Raw genomic sequence first — 7,575 nt, forward strand, 5'->3', positions numbered from 1 at the left:
ATATGAAACAAAAACAAAATAATGTATTTTCTCATATTCCTGACTTTTTCTAACCAAATTGTTTTTATTCTTTATCTTTTACTTTATCACTTTTTATGACTTAACAGGTATAATTTCAATCATCGAGGTGAAATTTACATTTCTGTACTATAGGAAATCTGCAGACCTCACACCGGTGGGCCAGTAATAATGAAAATATGATTTGATGTTGTCAGTAGGGAATAAGTGTACAACAGGGCAAGTTTGGCCCCAGGGCCTTGAGTTTGACACCCCTGCTCTAAATGATCTGTGTACTTATGTAAGATTGGTGACAGGTCCAGGTTTAATTACAGCTTTAATGTGCTTTGGTTTGACATATATGTGGTCCTATGTGGTAAAAAGGTGAAGAAGTAAATGTCCTGCTGTTATTCTGTATCATTTATGTGTGTTTCTATGACTCCACAGCTACAGAAGGAGCAGTCAGTGAAAAGCCTCCGGTTGGCCTCACCTTTGTGTCACTTTGTTGATGAGGCAGGCCGATGTTTGCAGGAGTCATTCGGTCCTTTGAGTCACTGAGACCAATGTAAGGCTGTCTTTCTCTTTCCTGACCTCTGACTGAGTGCTGTCAAAGCTGTTGCTATTCTCCGCACACAGCAGTACAGTACACGCATTTTCCATTCAGCTGTGCTACTCCGAGAGCGAGGGAGAGAGAGAGAGAGAGAGAAAGAGAGAGACAGAGAGAGAGAGAGAGAGAAAGAGAGAGAGAGAGAGAGAGAGAGAGGTTTAAAACCACCTGGTCAGAATCTGAAACTAGAGGACAGAAGAGGGAAAGGACATGAAATGAAACAGAAATGACAGACATGAGGCAGAAGTGATGACAGTAACAGAAAAACAAACAACACTCTGGAAATGTGCAGATGGACACGGCTTGGCGGTTTAACCACTCGATAGAACACGATCCTGAGAAGAGCCACTAAGCTCTGTCAGCACAAAGCTGGAGCACCAAGACCAGATCTGACAACCAGTTTAGACAAAGGGCTTCCAGAAAGAGAGGGCCGAGGTACTGCAGGTGGGCCACCAGAGGTCATGTCCAACCACTATTCCAAAAAAGTTGGGATGCTGTGTATAATGTAAATAAAACAGAATGCAATGATTCTCAAATCTCATGAACCGAAATTTTATTTACAATAAAAAACATATCAGATGTTGAAACTGAGACATTTTAACATTTCGTGAAAAATATGACCTTATTTTGAATTTGATGGCATCTCAAAAAAGTAGGGACAGGGCCATTTTTACCATTGGTAGCATCTCCTCTTCTTTTAAAAACAGTCTGTACAGATTTTGGAGGAGGAATGTTGTCCCATTCTCATCTGATGTAGCTACTCAACAGGTTCTTTTAGCTAGCTAGATTTTTCCTTGTTGTTGTTGTTGTTGCTAGATGTTTTCTGTTGGTGAAACATCTGGACTGCAGGTAGGCCAGTTCAGCACCTAGATCAACTGGTGGCCCGGGGGCCACATCAGGCCCCCCAAATCTTCCCATCCGAGCCCCCAGAACATGATCAAATTCAAAAAATTTGCAGAGGAAAAATACATTGATGTATTTTGGTATTGTTTTTTTCAGAAACCTACTTGTCAGCCATTATTTGCAAGTATAAAGCATGTTAAACACAAATTTCTCAGTCTATTCTTTCTTCATAAAATCTCAGTTTTCTGTAGAAACAGGTGTTTTGGGATTGCAATTTTCCTGCTTGGGTTTTTCACTTACTGCTATACAGCATATTAGCATCAAACCCAGTGACAGACAACATGGCAGCTGAAGAAAAATGCAGCTAAAATGTTTCAATCGCCCCCTTGTGGCCGGCTGCGATACAGGGACTGATCTCACTTAGAGCCTAAAAATTACATGTATTTGAAAGAAACTAAAAATATTTTAACAAAAATATATCAACTAGACCACTTTAAAAATGTTTTGGTTCATTTGAGTGTCCGGCCCTTAAGTGCCTGTTCAGGATAAAGCTGGCCCTTGTGCAAATGTAGTTGATGACCCCTGACCTAGACTCTTCTACTGTGCAACCATACTGTTGTGATGGATGTTTAGCATTGTCTTACTGAAATATTCAAGGTCCTCCCTGAAAGAGACAGCATACTGACAGTGCCTCTCCAGATGTGTAAGCTGTCCACGCCATAGGCACTAATGCAACCCCACACCAACAGAGAGACTTCTGGGAGACTGCCTCTCTTAAATGCTCCTTTTATACCCAGTCATGTCACTGACTTGTTGCCAGTTAACTCAATCAGCAAAATAGTCCTCAAGCTGTTTTTCATTACTACCACTTACTTTCCCAGCCTTTTGTTGCCTTGTCCCTACTTTTTTTTTTTAGATTTGTTGCAGCCGCCAATTTCAAAATGAGAAGAAAAATGTCTCAGTTGCAACATCTGGCATGTCTATTGTCACTAAAATATGGGTTTGTGGGATTTGCAAACCATTGCATTTTGATTTTCGTGTCCCAACTTTTTTGGAATTTGGGTTGTACATGAAGTCAAATCTAAAACAAAGATTAGAGTACTGAAATTGCAAAACAATTTTGAATAAATAAAACACGTGGGCTGGAAATGTATTAATCAGAAAAGTGGTGTTACTGTTCAAACAGTGACCGTGTTAATTGGTGACTATGCTGCTGAAAGTGTTGGTGGTTGCTAATGAGATGTTAATTTTATCGGGGAAAATGCTAAACAAAGTGACTCTTTAAGTCCTGGGTATCTGCTGTCAACCCGGACGCATATGTCATAGTCACTAGTTAACATGGTCACTAAATAAACCATAACACCACTCATGGACACAGGCATAGATCCTGCCATTGTTATTGTGATCCTGTGATCTCTTGTCTCCAGCAGGTGTGTGGTGTGGAGGTCTGGTCTGATAGTCTCGTGTGTTCATTCAGATTTTGAAGTTAAAATCTGTTAATCTTATCCTCAGGTCCGTGGTCTTCCATGTTTTAAAGATTGGTTCAGACTTGAAAACCACCTGGTGTGGCCGCTTACAGCTCATTCTTCAGTGGCTACAGTAGCCTATGTCCTTTTGTGCACCTTCTCTCCGATAGTGACTGTTAGTGTGGTTTTCTAAGAGTCCGACATCCATTCTTTGGTCGAGAAAGCGGCATTTGTAAAGACAGCTGATCTACTAAGCTCTTCACCTGAGGGAGACAACTACACCCACACTTAACTCAGACTCAAGCACTACTTTCACCACCTCTCTTTCTCTCTCTTTGTGCTCTCTGAATATGTATGCCTGTATTTTCCTCCACTCATACCTTCGCCTCGCTCACTCTCCCTGACACTCTGCCAGTTTCCATCCCTCCTCATCATCATCATCATCATGGACACTGTTTTATATCCCTCTGCTGCCCACATCTCCAAATCCTCATCTTTCTCTTCTTTTTGACCCTTTTTTGTTTTGTATTTCATCTTTTTGTCTTTTATTACCTGACAGCAGATTTAGCCCCCTACCTTGTTTTCTTCATTAATCCTCCCTTTTTCTTTGTTTCCCTTCCTCTGACTCCTCTCCTCTTCTTTGAAGCTTTCCTCCAGAGGAAGTGACAGCCAGCCACTGGTTCATCTCCACCTTCGTTTTATCAGCTTTTCCTCTCCGTCTCCCCCTTTCACCTTCCCTCCCTCTATCTCTCTGCTTCAGCGCTCTCTCAAGCAGCCACTCTGCTGCCTAATGACTCGGATCGGTGGTGACTGTTGAGAGGAGATAGACCTGTAATAAGGCAATCCAAACCAGTGCAGTGGTGTAACATGCGACCAGTTCTCAGTCTGTGGAGAACTCGACTCTGCTCTCCAGCCTGGAGGAGCTGATGGAGAGGGATGTGGAAATCATCTCCTGTAATGAATGCTTGACAAGAATCACAAACATTTACAGCTTTGATGGTAAAAGAGGGAGTGTGTGGTTTGATTTTAGCAACCGAGAGGGGACTCTTAGGGCTGTGAAAAGCTGTCTTTTAAAATCCCAATTAAAAACTGAATTTTGATATTTCAACATGATTACTTGCAGTTTTAATCAAATGTTTGAAATTCAGTCATTTGCAAATAAAACAAACAAGTTTTAATACATAATGACAATGGGAAGCAACTTTTACCAGTGAAAAACTGAACTCAAATGATGTCAAAGGGAAGTAGTCTGAAAACATGAGCAAAGGTAGGATACAGCTTCAGAAACATGCAGGAATGCATGTACAAAATGACTCACTGACACACTTCCTGTCCTTCTTTAGCTGTCCTTTCAAAATAAAAGCAAAAAGCCCCCAAATTTATAACTTCAAAAAAAAAAAAAAATTTTTAAATGCAAAGTTGAAGCAAAGGTAGGATACAGCTTCAGAAACATGCAGGAATGCATGTACAAAATGACTCACTGACACCCGACCCTCATGCCTAGCTTTGATTTTGGTAAATATGACCTCCTAAAGCTGCAAATTCAACCAATGACAATATTCAGTTCTTTACAACCAAAAAAATGTTTTGAAATTCTGTTTTGCATAATAATGTGGAACAGTGCATTTTGAGGTTTTCACTTGAAAAAAAAAACAGTTATCATTATGAAGTTTGTTCAAAAACATTTGAATTATGCTCCAACGGCTGATGACTTGAAAAATATCCTGACTGTCATCTGCATTAATATTTAGGACAATAAGAGAAAAATGTCATTTGCTTAATGATGTGGAAAGTGGTGTGAAGGGAGCTAATGAGTGACTGTGTGGTGGATAAAAAATGATTACTAAGCTTGAAAGTCTATCTCCAATGTAAAACACATTTAAAAGCGGTATTTTAAGTTTAAAAGGGCTTAAAACTGAGTTGAAGGGGGTTGAAATCACAGTATGTGTTAGAAATGTTCATACAGAAACGTTATTGTATTTTGTTAAATTTATTTTTCAGTTCATATCTGCTATCGATTACTTTTGTCTTGAGATTTGTTTGTTTTGTTGTACTTCTGGGTTTGACCACTAGGGGGAGCAGGTTGACTTCGCCTCATTCATTACACTGTTGAATGAGAGCCAGCGTCAGCGTGTCTGTGTTTCTTCTGTATCGGTCTGCTTTACAGGTAATAATGCACGGTTAAAAGTGAGTGAAACTATGTGTAAAAGTAAGGTAAATGTTAACAGTAAAATAAGTCAATGTTATATTGGTTAAGTACATTTATTAAGTGTTGGAAACTTAAAAGCGGCATCCCAGCAGAAGGTGTTTGCTAGCTTAACTCTACTCACAGCGTGGCAGATTCAGCACAGCCTTGCAAGAGTGTGTGTGTTTTTTCTGTATTTAGTATTACTTTGTTTGCTAAGAATAGTGCTACTAAGTATATTTTATAACATGCAGTGAAGTTTAAATCACAATTTTGAGTTTTCTCTCAGCAATATGTACAAATGTGAATTGTTATGTGCTTAGGAGGAATACATATATTTTCTGTATTCTTGGTCATAAAGAAAAATGTTCTGTTGAGTAGAGTTTTGGAACTTTGTGAACATGTACTGTATGTTTATTGATGTGAAATTCATTACACTGTTGAATGAGAGCCAGCAACAACGTGTCAGTCTTTCCTCTGCATCTCTCCTCTTTACAGGTTTGTAACAACTGCAGCAGGTAACTGTCAGGATCACACACAATGAATGAGTTGTTGGGTTTTTTAGGTTAGTCAAAGTTTTGTTGCTCTGCTTTCTTGCATTTGCATTTCGAAGCAGCCTGTTTCAGGATGGAAAGTCTCCCCAAGACTCTTTCTGCGAGCTCTACTACATGTCGCCACCTGCCTAAACTAACCTTCAAGTTGAAATCTCTCACTTTGTGACATGTTTGAAAGGAAAAGGCCAGATCATGAAAGGACCCAGGTGTTTTCAAATGGTCTGGAGCTCACAGTTGGAAATGGCCAAGGACAGCCATGGCTTGGAGCTATCCACCCTGGTATGAAAAATTGATTGGAAGGGTCACATGACTTGGAAATGGCACTTGATGCCCTGTTAGACGTGGGAGTTAATTTGAAGAAGGCATATAATGTCTGTCATCTTCAGGATGATGTCTGCGGAGCTGTGGGAGTTGGCTTAGAGAAAGACATTTCACATCTGTCACACTTTGGATGTTCACTTTGAACACGCTGGTAATAACAGAACAGAGCAAACAAAAACACACTTGTCAAAGAAAACAAATCTGTCTCTTCTGCTTCTGTTCATCTTTTGAATTCAGACTTTATCATCATCAACATCTTTGGATTTCTGTTGGATTATACATGATTCCAGATTAGGGAGGCTCTGACTTGATCAGAAGCGGTAAAACTATCATATTGAAAGGCCTCAAATGCTCCCTTAAATCCACTCTAAATTCTTTCTTTATTTTGGCCTTAGCTCAAAAACTAGATTCTGGTCTTCATGCACAAAAAATCCTGAAATGTCAGACTAATGCTTCCTGGACTGGAACAAACTGATAACTTCAGTCAAATCAAACTGTGAGCATGCTTAAACTGTGCAAAAGTAAATAATTGGAAGACTAATTATCCTCTGCTTCAGGTTCTGCTTGTTTTTCCTCCACATCCATCCTCCAGGAGCACTGTAAAGTTGGCTCTCCTGTCAGCTTGTTGATTTTGGAAAGACTCATCAGCTGTCAGATGGTGTGGAGGAGGGGGTTTGAGAAGCTGTTTGAGACATTGTCAATAACAAATCACACATTACAAGTGTTGTTATTTACCTGAACTGATGCTTATTGTGTCAGACGAGCTCACAATCAATAGTGATGTGATTGACGTCTCAGCGGAGCGGCACGGGGGGGAAAAAAAAGCTCTGGCATCTCACACCTACTGAGATAATCAGGAGAAGATGTTGATGAGGAATGTGACCTTAACCAGGTTCAATCAAATGATTAGTGTTCAGAGGAATACATTTTAAACAGGGGCAAACATCGAGACCGCCTCCATCCAAAGCTAACAAAGAGGGACCTCCAGGGCCTCTTGACCTTTAAAATTAACATCTTAATTTCTTACTTAATATTCTTGTTTAATCAGAGTGTTAAATGACAGTTAGCCAACTTTCTAGAGTGTTTTCTGGTTGCTACTCACAGCCAAGTCATTGTCTAACACTCCATTTACAGCAGACAGTTGTTTTTACACGCTGAGCCAGTTTCACTATTTTAGACAGAGCCAGGATGGCTGATTACCTTGGATTGATGATTCATGCTTAACTATGTTAACAAGCTATTGGCTCCATGTGCTTTTGATCCAAACACATGAGAATATTTCTAATTTTCTCATCTAGCAGCCATTTTTCAACACTCACGGTTGCCGATTTAGTTGTAAGCAGGGAAAATGAAGACTGACAGAGTTGGAACACATTTGCCATTAAACAGTCCCATGGATGCCGCATCTCCTGATGTCAATTCAGATTGATGTATTTGCATTAAAGTGCAGCTGGATGACGAGCCAGTGCATGCACAATAACCATTCCAGCATGTAAATGACACCTATTACACCTATATACAGTGTCTATTAAAAATATTCACCCCCTTGATTTTTTTTATAGCCTTTCTTTGAGTTTATAAATCAATCACGGTCAATATGAT

The sequence above is a fragment of the Cheilinus undulatus genome, linkage group 21 (assembly GCF_018320785.1).
Source record: "Cheilinus undulatus linkage group 21, ASM1832078v1, whole genome shotgun sequence".
NCBI lineage: Eukaryota > Metazoa > Chordata > Actinopteri > Labriformes > Labridae > Cheilinus > Cheilinus undulatus.